Here is a 16005-nt window from a genome sequence, read left to right on the forward strand (position 1 = left end):
AATGAGGCTATTGGGATATTCATTAGTAATTCACAAACAAAATAATGATTGTACCATATTTATCAGATGTTGCTATTTATTGCAAGCAAGCTTTTTTTTTTTTTTTCATCCCACTCTGGCGGTTCCAGGGAGAGTAGGCCAAGTTGCTCTCCCCTCACATCTGCCGTGTTCACCCTGTGTAGTGAATTCACTTTGCCATGATTGAGGGACCTGCAAGGTTTTGAACCCCAACCACAGTTAAAAGACGATGCAGTCACAGTTGCATGTGACTTTGAAAACTAAAATCTTTTTCTGTTTCTAAAGGGAGCAGTGACAAGACAGGGAGCGAGGCTTTCTTTCTTGCAGTTTTGTTTTTCTGTTCAAAAATCAAAAGACATCGCTTGCTTTATTTGCCCCTAATCAGCAGGCAGCTGCTTTGGTGGTGGATTGCAGAGGTGCTGCTTTCCTGTACGGTGCTGTACATCTTTCATAAAGGCTAAGATTTTTGTACTATGCAGCTTTCAGAAAAATAAGAGACAGCATGTCTTGGAAAACGACCACAGTTTATTTTCACAAGCCTATATCTTTTATCTTGATCTGAAATCAAATATTTGTTAAGCATTTGCTCTACTTTGACGTTGGTAAACCACTGCACTTCACACATATTCTCACACAATGTACATCAGTCCCTCTAGGAATTCACAATGTTGCTATTGATTCCAATGGTTCCAACCAATCCCCTGTGAATTCTAGGCGACCTTTAAAACATCATAAGAATACCTCTACGTGCATTACAATGTTTTCAGAAAAGCTGGCGCAAAATCAGACATCTTAGGCCACAACCCTCACAATAAGGTCTGTGAAATCCTGGCCTGACCCACCTTATTTGGAGATAATTGGTGCAGAATAAGTTAATGAAATGATAACTGAATCAGCTGTAGCATTCATCTGCTCATCATCTTAATAAAGTGATGGTATTTTGAACCAGGATTTTTATCACCGTGTTGAGCATGACTTCACATGATGTAATTGATGTAATCAGGATATCAGGATGAGCTCAAAGCAGATGTTGTTTTGGCCGCCTTCAAACCGTCTCTCCACCATGAGTCATTTGGCAAATAGTTTTATTAATAATCAGCTTCTCCTCCTTGTTCCCAGCTCTGTGTCACTGAAAAACACTGCAACATCTTGTACTGATAAATATAGAACTGCACAATTTCTGGTGCAATGCAGCTGGACAGAAGAGTGAAATCAGAAATTGGAGGTGCCCCAGTCGATTCAGTGATTGGATGCTCATATATTAACGGTAACCATGATCATTGGTCAGTATCAACATTAAATTGATGTGAAATGAGGGCAGTGTTTTAACAGTTTTTAGTTAAAAGCAAGAATGAACCCTTTTAAACACGAAGCACCTACTCTGAAGCAAACACATGATGCTCACTGAAACATATGTAACATGTGTGAAAAAGATAATTGGAAAAGGAGAGAATGAAAGAGAGAGCGGAGAGCAAAAGGCTTTTCCTACAGCGCTCCAACTGCGCTGCACATTTTTTATTACCCGCCGAGTTGAAAAGATCAGGTAATTGAAAAGGAGACAATCCAGCAGCCAAGTCTCCACTGATGCCAATGAAAAGCTTCAGAGATATTAGAGTATTACACTTTGGGCCCGGTCTTTGTATTTCTTTCACATGGGGCTCATGGAAAAATGGCTTCATCGTGGCAACACCTGAAAAGTGTTTTCCATCAGGCTCATGCATCATTGTCAGTGCGGGAGATGAAACCGTATTGTTTCTCTTTGGATGGGCAGCGTCAATGGAGAGACAGAAGGCTGGTGAGAGACGAGAGGGGCGCTCGGGATGGAGGGAGAGGAAAAGAGATAGTAGTATGTTCTGTAAATGCAAAATACATTGAAGCGTGATAAAAGTCAGATGTTTAATATCTCCTCACAATGCACCTCCCCCAATAACAGAAAATCAGGCAGTTTGGGATTTTTATTACTTTTTGGATTCTGTGCATTTTCTCTGGCCAGTATCCGGTGATTTATGCTGCTGACTTGTTCTGGTGATCATATCAAAAGTTGTGTCCTGCAGCGCGGTCCCCCGCAGAAATCTACACAGTTAATATTCATTATCAAATAATGAATAACTCAAAAAAACATGAATAACTCAATTGTCAGATCTGAATATATGAAAGACTAAACAAAAAAGTGATGAGACTAACTCAAAAAGCAGATTATTTATATATGAGGTGAATAATAAGATGACTGCACAACACTTTAATCAGTGCATTGCGGGTTATCTCGTTTATCAGATTTGTTATTTAGGAGGAAGGTTAAATGCAAATGTAAACAAATGAAATGTATTCAGTTGCATGAGCATGTCTGAAGACTTAACATGCATGTCATAGAGGCATCTTTCATATTTTGGATGGATCTCATTTTTCCAGACTCACTGCCCTCCGTCAAACCTTCCGAGTGGGATTTGTCTAAGATTAATAGTTTTATGATTTATAGGCTGGCAGTGTGTGAGCAGCGCCGCACCTCCAAACAGCCAGATATACAATTATCCGCTGCTCTTGCCCTATATGAATGCCATTTCCCCGGCATCCCTCCTTAAAAGAGACATGGGCCATTTGTCTCCCTAGCTGCCTCCTCACCCAGGCCAGTAATAAGCCATCTGCTGGATCTGAACATGAAAGATTAAAATGATATACAGTATGAAAGCTCTCTATTCAGTTGCTAATGTCCAAGATTCAGGGACGCAGAGGCCAAAGCTGTCATCTCTCTCAGGAAGAGGTAATTATCACTCTTCCTCCGAGGGGCGGCCGCTACCTCCGCCTCAGCTTCACGCAGGACCCAGCCCCAGTGCCGGCTGCCACCGGCCAAACCTCATTTAGTAGTCCAGAACAATGCCCGACCAAATGTCTGGCTAATCCCCACAATCCTTTGTATTCATTGAGGGTTGGTCGTATGGGCCTGAGGAGAGGGCCCCGCAGCTTGTGTGTACATGTGGATGTGTATGTGTGTTTGTGTTTAAGAGCAGGGGGTCAACTTCAAGACCGCAGTGCTACAGGCGAGGCGGGTGATTATTTCACTCACTTTCATTAAGTCTTCATTTGTGCGAGTGTGCGTGTGAGGACATGCACACGTGTGTGTGTGTGTGTGTGTGTGTGAGTGTGTGCGTACTTGGGTTAGGGGGTATCCCTTGTAAATAAATGGGACATTAGAGTGAGACACATTTGTGTGTGAGTTTGATGTACATCTGAGAAATGGAGCAAATGGGAGAAGTTAAATTGGCCGCTTACAGGAGGGGAAGGCATCATGGCAACAAAACTCACAAGAAGAGGCCCACAGTGACCTTTGAATTTTATTTCTGGATTGTTACTGTTTTTTTTTTTTGGTTTTTTTTGTATTTGGTGTCTACCCACCCTGTATCATCTAACAAGATATTTACGACAAAATGTTGCAAAGTTTACGTTGGCATTTGTGCAGGCCTTAACTTGCTCCAAACACAGCCTACTTTTACATTATTTATTGCATGCTCAGGACGCCATGGTGGTTCAGCTTTCTTTTCTTATTATTTTTGGTATTTTTGCCTCTATTTTACCGGAAACACAGACAAAGAGAGGTATGACAATTTGTACACATAAGGGATAAAAAGAATGAAATTTGATTCCTGGTGTTTGATCATTTAAAAACATTTGCAAAATTTAAAGAAGCATCTTCATCATCATCTATTGCCAGAGTCGTTGTGCTTGGTACTTTTTGTAAGACATTTTTGTTCTCTAAAACTAAAAGACGAACCTCAAAGTGAGGGGAATTATGATCGTTGAAGCTGACGTTGTGGAGGTGTGTTGCGTTGGACAGGTTTATTTACATGCTATGTTCCGACTGGAGAGTTGTTCTGTAAAGAAAAAAATTTTTTATTCTGACCTAGTAACATAAATGGTCTGCTGCTGTAACATATGTTGCATAACATGTTAAACACATGTAGAAAATAATTAGGACACAAAGACTTCAGATTTTCCTGTGTTTAGTTTTAAGTAATTTGTCTCTCTGCTTTGGATTCTGCCACGAATATAGATGTTTCAGGTTGCCTCTTTCTCAGCTTTCACTGAACTCTATCACAGCATTATTGTGTAAAGTTGAGTTTTCTTCAACATTTCCTCATCGCATCGCTGGGGTCACTTTTGTCTTTGTTTCCCACTTAGCCAGTTTTCCATTAACAATGAATGGCAGCTGTTGCTGGCCACAGGAATTGCATCTGGCAATGTAACACACTGTAAAGGCATATCACCATTGTACTTTTCAAATGTTACTCTTCAACCATCACACAATTATGTCACCAAAGTTGGGCAATAAACCCCACATTATCAGCTGTATACTGAGTTTGATCTTTTTTATAATTTGGCGAAGTGACCCTTTAAATGATCACGTAATCATAGCAGCTATCCCGAAAGACATAAATACCATGTAGTCTAATCCCACAAATGACAGCTATGTACAGTGAGCAAGCATGTGAGTCATTTAAAGACTGATAATGTGGTATTTACTGGATGCAGTCTTTCCTCATCAATGTCAAAGGCCTGATCTCCTTCTTCCTCCTCTTCCCACAACTCAATCCTCTTTCCCATCCCTCACCAGAGTTATGTAGTACTTTGGCACTCCTCTCTGAGCCGTGAGATCGACTGACAGAGTAAATTAATTTTCCACGTAGACCAGGGGGCTTAATTCACTTACAATCCCCAGAGCTCATCGCAGCCTGGCCTCAGTGGAGATGGAGTACGGGGGGCTCGGTGTGTACATGGGCTGGGTGAGGAGACCCAGCTGAGCGCTCCCTGTTAGGCTTGCTTGGCTGTCTTTGCTCCTCACTTCTGTGCATCAAATCCTCCAACTTCCTTCCCTCCCCTTCCCCTATATTGTCCCCTGGACCAGGGGAGAAGCTGTCTCTCTTTTCCTCCCCCCTTGGTTTCCTTCCATCTTTCTTCATCCCCCACTCATTCTCCTTTCACAGTCAGAGAAAAGACGCTCTTCTCATTCTCCCTTTCGTAATACAAGCCTCAATTATGCATAAACTCGTCAATTTGGCCGTTCAAAGAGGAATGACATGGAATCCAGGGGAGAGAGCTGTCTGAAGACATATCCCAGACGGTGACAACGAGAAGCTTAATGCACGTCTTAGTGACTGTCCTGTCTCTCACTCCTGCGTGACCCATCTGCACATTATTAAACACATTTCATATAGTTTATACCCAGAAAGTAAGTGAAAAAAATGCCACAATAAACTCCTGTTATAATATTTTTTACATCTGCCCATTCTGCTGTTGCTGCTGGGCTTCATTGTTAGTTGAGCTCAAATAAAGCTGCCTGCAGGACTTTCCTTGACATCAGATTTCCACCAGCCTGTAGGGACCAACATAATCTAAAGCCGTGGTTTACCCCACATGGAACAGTCTTCAAAGCTTTGTTTTTTTATACTATTACTGTGGAGGAAAATGTTTGAATCGATGTGTGGCTCCGAGTTTTATTGCATTTTCATCTTTGCTTTTCTAAGTCTTCACTTCTTGCATGTCTAAATGAGATTGTGAGAGTAAGACCACCCTAGCCTATGCTGTCTTGTTCTCCTTATCTTCCCTCCTCTTTTTTTTTTCTTTCATCTAAGTCCAACTGTACCTTCTCAGTGAAAGTAAATGGTTCTGTCAGGCCTCCTGAGTGGATTAAAGTGGCCTTCAATTACCTTCATCATTGACCTCATGAAGCTGGTTAACTGCAAAATCCTTTAACCCTAAACTCCATTGTGCACTCTAATTCCGTCTAACACACACACACACACACACACACACACACACAGACAAATACACATTTGTGCTCACAACATGATAAAGGGGTGAAAATGAGTAGGAAAGATCTATATTAAAAAAATAGGTTACGGCTAAAATAATTCATTCTGGAAGTTTCCATTTTTTCCGATTTTGGTTGAGATCAAAGCTTGGTTTCAGGTCTAATTAACCAAACGAATGCAGATCCCAGACCTTCTGGCTGCGGGTAAGGCCTTGGAGGGATCCCTTGCTGAAAATCCACATCAGATTTAAATAATTAATATGACACCTTGAGCTCCGCAGAGAAATAGGGGCTCCATGTTGGAGTTTAGAACAATGTCACTGCCAAGTGTAATGCGGTTTGTCTCCATGAAAATGAGAAGGGGAGAAAGCAGCCACTCCATTGTGCTGCATCCTTGGCAGATCAGGAGACTGTTCTCTCCTTTGTCATGCTAACGGAGAGCTTTAAGGGGCCGTTGGTAAAGAAGGCCTGCGGCCTGTGCTCCATTCTTGGCGGGGCCAGGCTGAAGCAAGCTTGGCCTGGCTCTGGGGACTTGGAGCTGGGGTCATTTTATGGTTTTTAATCCTCTTAATCCCCGTTAGAAGGGGCTTGGTGGAGACAAATCTGCTCCCAGAGGTCCTTAGGATTCAAACGCTGCGCTTGAGCAACTGTATCATTTGATAACAACAATGGTGGAGGATAGAGAGAGTAAGGGAGAGGGACAGACAGACAGAGAAAGAGGAAGAAAGATAGAAATCTACATTGCGATTAAGAGATGTACTTTTATCGTTGCCCTCTGGTTATTAGCTCTCCTCCTCAATTGTAACTATGTGCATTTTTGTCCATCAAACCTTGCGTCTAAGGTGAATAAGCCCTGCTCGATCCATAACACACACACATAAACACTTGGTCTGAATCTCATGCTAATGACCCTTATGTTGCCCTGTGGTCCAATAAGAAATGCAGCGTGGTCTCAGTTCTCTGCAGAGAAGTATGGACAGCACAGCAGCCCATTTCTGGAGCTCAGAGAGACTGGGGAGACGGGGATAATCCAGAGGGCCCTATTCAAATTAATACACTCCTGTTAACCTCATCTTAGACAAGCTCTCTTCATTATCACTCAATTAAAACTGCATATATGAACAGGACTGGGCCGGAGAGGCCTCAGACTGTCTGAGATTAGCGACCGGCCAGGAGCGTGGGAGGCCAAAATGGGACGTAAAAACACTGTGTGATCAAGACGAACAGGGACTTACAGCTCAAATAATCAGCAAAGTGTAATTAAATATTAGCAAATATTAGAAGGAAATTAGGGTTTATTTGGTATTGACGAAAAAGCTGTTGTCATTCTCTTTAAAGATCACACTTTTTTGCCGTGATTTTTCTGACAAGGGTTGAATGACATAACTGGAATTTTGGGCTTGACATTTTCACGATTGTTAAAATGCCAAGTTTTGGATTGTACCTAGTGGTTGGGGAGAGAAATAGAGGGTGGCTACTAAAAAATACTTCATGGCAGACAACACTGTGGCTTCTCTGTCATTCCTAATTCAAATAATATGATATGGGATGGTAAGCTTGAGTCACAATTGCCCATGGCTCACAGAGAAAACCCAAACATAGTCCAAAAAATCTTTTTGTGGAGAATGACATGAGACAATGTAAGTTTGTGGTCAGCCATTTTTTGACAGCAGAAACCAAAGCAGAGGAAAAGAAAAATGCAGGAAGAGAGAAAGTCCATTTTAGGAATGAGACATGCAGGCTTATATACTGTTAGTTTTTTAGTGATAGATACTTCTTGGATTTAACTGCTGTCCTGTTGTACATGCCACTGTACCATCCCCATTTCCAAAAAAGGTGGGATGTTGTGTCAAATGGAAATGGAAAGAGAATGGAATGATTTGCAAGTCATTTGAGCTGAGCTATTTTTGACTATATACTCATTTTCAATTCAATGCCAGCAACATGTCTCAAAAATGTTGGGACAGGAGGAACAAAAGACGTGTGAATGAAATCGAAAAATCGTGTGATGCTAAACAAAACACCTGGTGGAACATCTCCCAATTAATGAGTTTTAATTACTCCCTCATCTATGGTACATACTATTTAAATATTCAGCAGACCCAGAGAAATGTCTGTATGCAAGGGACAATGCCAAAAAAGCAATACTGAATGTTCATGATCTTTGGGCCCTCAGAGGGCTCTGCAATAAAAACAGACACAGTTTTGTCATGGAAATCACTGCATGGGCTAAGAAACATTGTTCCGAAAATTATTGTCAGTGAACATGGTTTGTCGCTTAATCCACAACTAAACGATTCAACTCTTCAATGCAAAGAAATAACCATATATAAACAAGATGCAGAATCACTGCCACAATCTCTTAGCCTGAGCACATTTACACTGAGGAGAAATGGAAAGGTGACCCGTGGTCAGATGTGTCAAATTTTCCAAATTTTCTAAATTTTCCAAAATTCTTTTAAAATCGTGGAGACAGTGTGACTTATTATCAGGGCACATTTCAAAAGCATAAGTCGCTAAGTTGCACACCTGTGAAGACACCATTAACGCTGAATTATATATATGAGCACCTTATAGGGTTTGGGGCAGCATATGCTGCCATCCACACTTTTTTTTAGGATAAATAGAAAGCCAAAACCTGTCTCCCACTGAAAGCATTTGGTGCATTATAAAGTGATAAATACAACAGAGGAGGCCCCAAACTGTTGAGCTGTTAAAATCCTGTATGAAACAAGAATTTAATTTTTGCTTTCAAAATGTAATCAATTGGCCTCCCTAGTTCCCAAACACAGACTGTTGGTAAATGAAAATGTGATGCAACACAGTGGTAAACATGCCCCTGACCCAAGTTTTCCAAAAAGATGCCTCAGTTTTAACACTTTGTATATTTTTTAAACTCTTTACAATCAGTATTAGGTGATAAATGAGTTGAAAATGACTGTATTGGCATTAGTTACATATCCCACAGTGTCCCAGCTTTTCTGGAAATGGGGTTTGTATGATCTCTCTATGATACTTGGTGCCCTTTTCTTCATCTCCTCTTCGTTTCTCTTTCTTGCATCTCCCACTTGCTCCATTCCCGCTAATGTACCCAGAGTGGAGTATGGGCTTGAGCACCTTGAGCACTGAGCCCCGGAGTGGGAACTGGCTAGCTGTCTGTATTCTGCATATAGCCTGCAGCCAAAGACTGAGAAGGAGCGAGCAAAACAACAACCACAAGTCTGGCTTGTCTGCAGAATGCCAGGACTGCTTAGTGGTTGGCAGCCTCCAACACACCAGGGCTACCCTGCTGTCATTCGCTGGGAAGAAATGCTTGAGATCCCAAATTCCACAGCCAGGGCACATGTTTCTTGGAATGAAGAGGCTAAACCACTGTGTATGTAATGTTGGACTGGATGATGATAGTGTGCAGGTACTGTACTTGTTGAAAGTTGAATACACTTCCAGCAGCTGACTGTGTAGTGTTCATGAAGGCAAAGCTGTATGTTTTCAGTAGTTTCAGAACCACCATACCTGCTCTTTTATGTACTTTTTATTTGATTGAGTCCTTAAAAATAAAGGTTTTTTATGTGAACTACTGCCTCCAGCCTGAAGGCTTTTGTCACAATTTGGGGGACACAACCTGTGTTGGTGGCCAAGCCAATCCCATAATCCAGTAATGGAGGCTAAATTGCTTAATGAAGCATTTGGGAGATCCTTATCAACTGGTAACATGAGAAAACATCGCACATTTATGTCAAATTTACCAGATCCTTGGCTTCAGATGTTCATTAGAATACTAAAATGGCTTGAGCTCACGCACATTTAAGACTTGCTACAAACCTAAACTGTTCACAGACTGTCTGCCCCAGGAAAACAGCAACATAACAAACTGCAGCAAATACCCTAAATTACATTTGCCCATAATAATGACTTCTGTTCATGTGTAGCAGACAGTACATAGAAACAGTCCAGTGATGTCATAATAGAAGTAGTAATTTAAGCCCAAACCAAGATTTTTTTCTCCACCTTAAGCAACCTTAAGCCTGACCAAACTGTAACCATAGCATTTATGAACATAAAACAGTTTTGACAGATGAATTCTGTTGTCCATCTGACGAAGGGGCAGCAGCTCAGAAAACACATGTTCCATCATGACACACCTGTTAGATACCATGAATTTTGTCATTTAATTTGGAGGCCTTGATGATTTAGCTCTTTATAGAGGTACAGACAAATAAATGTTATGTCCCAGAACTTCACCACACACTGTAATGTGAGAAATGACTTACAATAATCAGTGCATCCCAATAAACATTAGTCTGGGTTTCCTGAGCCATCACATTTAGTCAAGTTTATAACCTGGGAGACAACTTAAGAATTTTGTGAAGCAAATGAAAAAGTGCTTCACCACTTTTATCAAAGATATGAACAGTAACTACAAAGTTCTCACACTTTAGAAAAACCTGTAAATATGGTTGAGTTGCTGCTTGACTAATTTTCCAAGATGAAGCTTTGAAGACATTTGCTAATAAAAACTTTGCTAATAAAGTGAAAAAACTGTACAGAATATCTTGGTTTCAGTGACCAAAGATTTTGGAAAAAGTGAAAACATCCTCATCTGGGCATCCAAAGTTCAGATTCAAATGGATGTTAAATGTCCCTTGATAAAAAAGTGTCATATTATTTAACCAACTTCATATTACATAGTTACCATGAGTAGCACAAAGATACGGTCTTTCAAAAAGTCCACTGATGAAATTAATTCCCAATGTCTGCAGAGTTCACTATGCAAACTTGACCCTGTTGTCCTCTCCACAGTAAAACCAAAAGACCGTTCGGAGCACCAGATTGCAGTTTCCATCTGGTGGATTTGCTGTGCGACACAGGAAAACATGTGAACATCTTTTCATAATTGTGGTTTGATAAAGACCGGCGGTGTCATTTGTTGCACTGCTCTTGCTGCACACACAGTGTTTCATACTGTGGGCTGTTTGCCTTTGTTAGGTCCTAAGTCCTAACTCTACATTCTTTGATCAGGGCTGCGTTCACCACCCTCATGTTTCTATAGCCTTTGACGAAGACAAACGCAGGCAAGAAACCTGTGTAATGAGCATAGTATTCGTGCTTGTGTGTACGTGCGCTTTATGAATCCAAGTTCATTTCAAACACTCGGTTCTTACTGGGAGTGCAGCTGAGAGCGAAAACACTGCATGTTGGTGTGTGTGTGTGTGTGTGTGTGTGTGTGTGTGTGTATTGATGTTGGTTTGCGTGTGCGTTGACAGCCTTTGAGCCAGTTCTCGCCTTCACTAAAAACGCTTAGGGCACAAAGCAGCCTTCCCCCCTCTGCTCCTGAGCACAGGCCCTGTTCTCGCTCTCTGACAGGAGCTGAAGGTAAGCACGGAAGACATCCTGACACACACGCATAAAAGCACTTTTGATGCGGGGAAAATGGACCGCTTTGCAGTGTACAAATAACAGCAAAATGTCAACAGAACGAGGCGAGTCCGACGGGAGGCAACAACACAAGCCAGGTTCAGATGATATTACAGCAAACAAAACATGAGCATCAACAACCAAAAGCCCTTTTCTTGTCTACCTCCATCTTCACGTTGTTTTGACTTTGTCTGATTATCAAACCGTCCTTTTCTGCTGCCATAAATCCGACATTGTATAATCTATGAAAAAATGACGACACGAGAACACAAGGAAAAATAAGAAGTAGAAACAAACACATAATTACTCATTAAGTGGCAAAAATGATTGTTTGTTTATGGATCCTTCACATTTCCCCCCATGCTGCAGTCACTCATCCACAGACCTCAATGCTTGTGATTGACATTTTTTTCAACAATACACTTGGCTATGGTGTAAGTGAACAATCTGACATATGTGATCAAAATAATAGAATTTTACAAGAGACGTTTATACAGAAACAATAATGTACCATAGCTTGTTTCTCATTAGTCAAAAGTGTTTATGTAAAACACCTTAAAATGTACTCAGCACTTGTACTTAACTGTAGATTTGATGATTTGTCAGAACCTGTTAGTATTTGTTAATCCAAAAAAGTTGTTCATCAGTCTAGATTTTAAGGGAATATCTTTCTATTAATCAACCTGATTGATTTCTTAAAATCCATGACAGAAAAGACTGCAGGTGAAGCTCAATACAGTCGTCAGATACCACACTAGTTTAGTTTTTTGACAATATGAATTAATTCAATTACTTCTACCCTAATGGATTTGGCATGATATTTATTTATTGCCCCATGGCTTTTCTTCACTTCCTACCAGCTGAATTGTCTCACTCTTAAAGACAGTAGCATCACATTTAACTAAATCGGATCTTTCCAATCAGGTGACTCTGTCATTTTACCTGCTTGCTATTTCCTGACTGTGTTTACCTGTCCATCTGTGTATATCTACACATTCCCTATAGCTTACATGCAGCACCTCCCCCATCTGTCTATCTGTGCTGTTTTTCTTGTGAGGTGTGTTTGGTGAGGGCCAGGGGTCAGGGCCCAGCGATGATCTGGGAGATGAGTGTCTGCTCTAACCCAGGGCTACACCTGTAGGTCACTGCAGGGGGATGCTAATCCCTCAGCTGCCCGCTAATACTGAGGATCTGCATCTGAGACCCTCTCCCCTGGGACTTTGTGTGTGTGTATGTGTGTGTTTGGTTGTGGAGTCTGACAGATGAGGCAACAGGGGGCCCAGCAACCCGTGTCTATGTGTGCGGGTGTGTGTAGCATGGGGGATGGGGGGAATTATTTCATTCTGTGTTTGTGTTTATGTGTTACCCACCTCTCAGTTTACTGACATCACGTAAATAGCAGAGATTGTGATGTAACAGCCGCTCATCTCTAACTTAGCTCTAGATCTCAACTAACTCCAAGCAACATAATTAAACATATTTACAGTGGTAGCAAGCAAAATTCTAAATTTCAGTAGGAAAAAGATGGAGAGAAAAATTTTAACATGAAGTGTGTTTGTCCTCAGGCTACCCAATTCCGTGCTCATACATACACATATGTGTGCATATGAGTGTGAGCGAGGGTGGGGCTATCTTCAAGGCCTGCTGGGAGGGTAACTGGTTGATTTTCCTCGGCCTCCACCATCAGAAGGGGCTTGAAAGCTGAGATCATACACTGAATAATCTGTCACCTATTTACACGGAGCCCACAACTGGAGCTATGGCATGAGCAGGTGGTATCTCCCTCTCTCTGCCCCTTCCTTGTGCCATAGTACAGATGTGTCTGGCTGCAAACATCCCCCCATTCTTGTCTTCTCCCGGGGCTCTCTTTCAATGCGTTGCACTTTAGTTGTTAAAAATTTTTAAAAATGTACATACAAATGTATTATTTGGTGTGTGATGCTCTAAACATAACAGCATACCACAGGTGTTATTATAGTATCTTATTCTGATATCTTACAGTGGATAAGGACAAACTGAAATAGACCTGCTCAAATTGGCAGTTTGTTTTACATCATGCATAAAGACAGATAATATTTTTATTGACTTAATGTTAACATATTTCTGAATTTTTTTATACAAAGCCTCGGTTTGGATTTTTTATTTTTGTTCATCAATCACAATCTTTTTACATTATCAAATGACGTTTTGGAGCAAAGTAAAAAATATTCTGTATATTCTTTTAGCAGCTAGTCCTTAAAACCATTATATTACAAGTAAAAGAAAAATTATTTACAACACAAAATTAAGTAAATGACATCTAACTATTTATGTTGGCCCAGCCACTTTAGGCATGTTTCAATATTTTTGTGATATACAGATTATGTCGCAACAACAACATGGCTCAGTGTTACCTGGTGAACACACACACAAAAAAAAATAAAAAATTTAAAAGCTGTAGGCCACAACCAAGTACAAAAGAACAGATTTTACTGTTTAGCTTCCTTTTCCCTGAGACTTTTGTGCAGACTAATTCCTGCTATTTCTGCTAAAACACATCACAGTTGTTCATTAAAAAAAAGAGGAGTGACATGTTTAAATACCTCTTAGCTTTTAGAGTCTGTTTACTGACACAGAAGCAGCAGAAATTGTGATGTTACAATCATTTATGTCTAACTTGGCCCTTGATGTGATGTAACTTTTACTGAACCTGATTGACAATCATAATACCTCCATTCCCCCTGCCCATTGCAATATAAGCAGCAAATACAGTGTTAGTGAGAAAAATTCCCAATTTTGGAAGGGAAAGGATGGAGGGAAAGTTTTGTGTGAAGTCATGAACACAGGGATAACATCATGTTATTATGTGCACAGTTAGATAAAAAGACTTTATCGGTTTTTCTAGTTCCATGCACGCGCACACACACAACCACACACACCGTGGTGATATACGCTAATCACATTTTACCCCAATCACTAAACACACATTCATAATTGAATGTTCATCCCAGACGGCCATATCAAATTATCATGTACGTGATTCCAACCACACAGAGCAGAGAAAGTGTTTACTCTTTTCATTGAGGCGCTGGATAAGTTGAGAGCAGAAGCTAAGTGTACTACAGTCTATGGCAGAAGAATAAACATTTTCCTTTATAGCCCGAGGACCCACTTTTCATCTGTCAAGCATGTTTTAATAATTAATCTGTTTAATACACACACAGCATCTGCTGGGTACAACTCCCATCCTCCCATTCAAACTGATTAGCACAGCTGCCACTGTTTGGGTGTACTGTACAGGTCTGGAATATGATAAGAAGTTTTTTCTTCCTTTGCAATCCACAGACAGAGTACTGCTGTGCATGCTGACGTACAGTATATAGACACATGCAGACATGCATACATGTATACACCTAGAAACTAGTTTATGCTGAAGGGGTAAAGACCTGACTATGGGCCTACTTTCCCTATGTATTTCTCCTTGGTGAGCAGGCCAAATGGGGATTGTGTAAATTAAATACATTTCTTTTTCCGGCAGCAGAGAGAAATGATGCCAGATTAAGCCCATGAATATATACATGGGCCAGGGCTGACCTGTCTCCAGACGCCTGATTTCCCTGGAGGGGCGCTGACATGGTGAGGGGCTCCAGGGGTGTGTAGTTGTGTGTGTGTGTGTGTATGCACCTCAGACAGAGGTGAGATCTCTTGAACAGGTCCAAATTGAGCTTAATCTCATTCCTCATTGTGCTGAAACAGGAATGAAATTGCACAATTGCACTTTAATCGATGATCGAACACCCTCTCCCCCTCCTCCCCCTCATTCCTCTTAGGCTTTCCCTCTCTCTCACTCTTTGTGTCCTTGGCCTTAAATCCTTTACATGGGCTGGTGGGCATGATTGCCTGTTAGCCTCTATTTTCTCCTCTTGTCATTTAGTTCCAGTGGAAGCATCTAATAATGTCTGTTCAAGCAATCAGGAGGTTAATGTGGTTAGAATAAGGGGTAATCATAAACCAATAAAGGCCATCCGGATGCTCTGTTTCGCTTATATTCTGCATCTAATCCTGGGAAATTGTGATTTCGGGAATCCTGCACTGCATCCGTTGCATTGGAGCGCATCTCCATCATGGGCAGGATGGATTCATTGAGTTCGCTGGAGTTGATTACACACCCAGCCAATTGTGCCAGACAGGTGATTCTAATTATCTAAGGTAGGAAACATTTGGTCAGCTGAATATCAGCCACATGAAGGGCATTTGCTTTTCCATCAGTATGTAGAGCGGGAAAAAAAAGGACAATTTTCTCAGTCAGAATCTTTCGATCCTCACGGAGCAATCATATTCGGCAGTTTGCCTTTTTTATTCTCTCCCTGAGACATAGCTCGCAAAATCAAACAAACCACAGTCAGATCAGATCCACAGGAGAATCTATTTTTGTTACGAGTGAAACAAGTGGAGGACAACATCTGACTCCACTAAACTAACAACGACTGTGCGTGGATTACAGAGATGTGTGTCAGTAACCACAAAGAAATACCAGCTATGGTTGAATGCGGCTCAACCCTTAGATCACCAGTTTTACATTTACACACTCATGATTTTAGAGGATCAAATATAAGGAGGCAACAAAAAATGCAAGCACTGATCGCATAAAAGTAAAAATAAAACCATGTAGCCCTTTTCTGAAATATTAAATATTTTTACTTGGTTACACGTACTGTAAAAACACAGTCAGCTGGATTCTGTAAATGTGTGTGTGTGTGTGCAATTATTCTAAAACAGGCATTTCTTAC

Source organism: Channa argus, chromosome 9, assembly GCF_033026475.1.
Source record: "Channa argus isolate prfri chromosome 9, Channa argus male v1.0, whole genome shotgun sequence".
NCBI classification, from domain to species: Eukaryota; Metazoa; Chordata; class Actinopteri; order Anabantiformes; family Channidae; genus Channa; species Channa argus.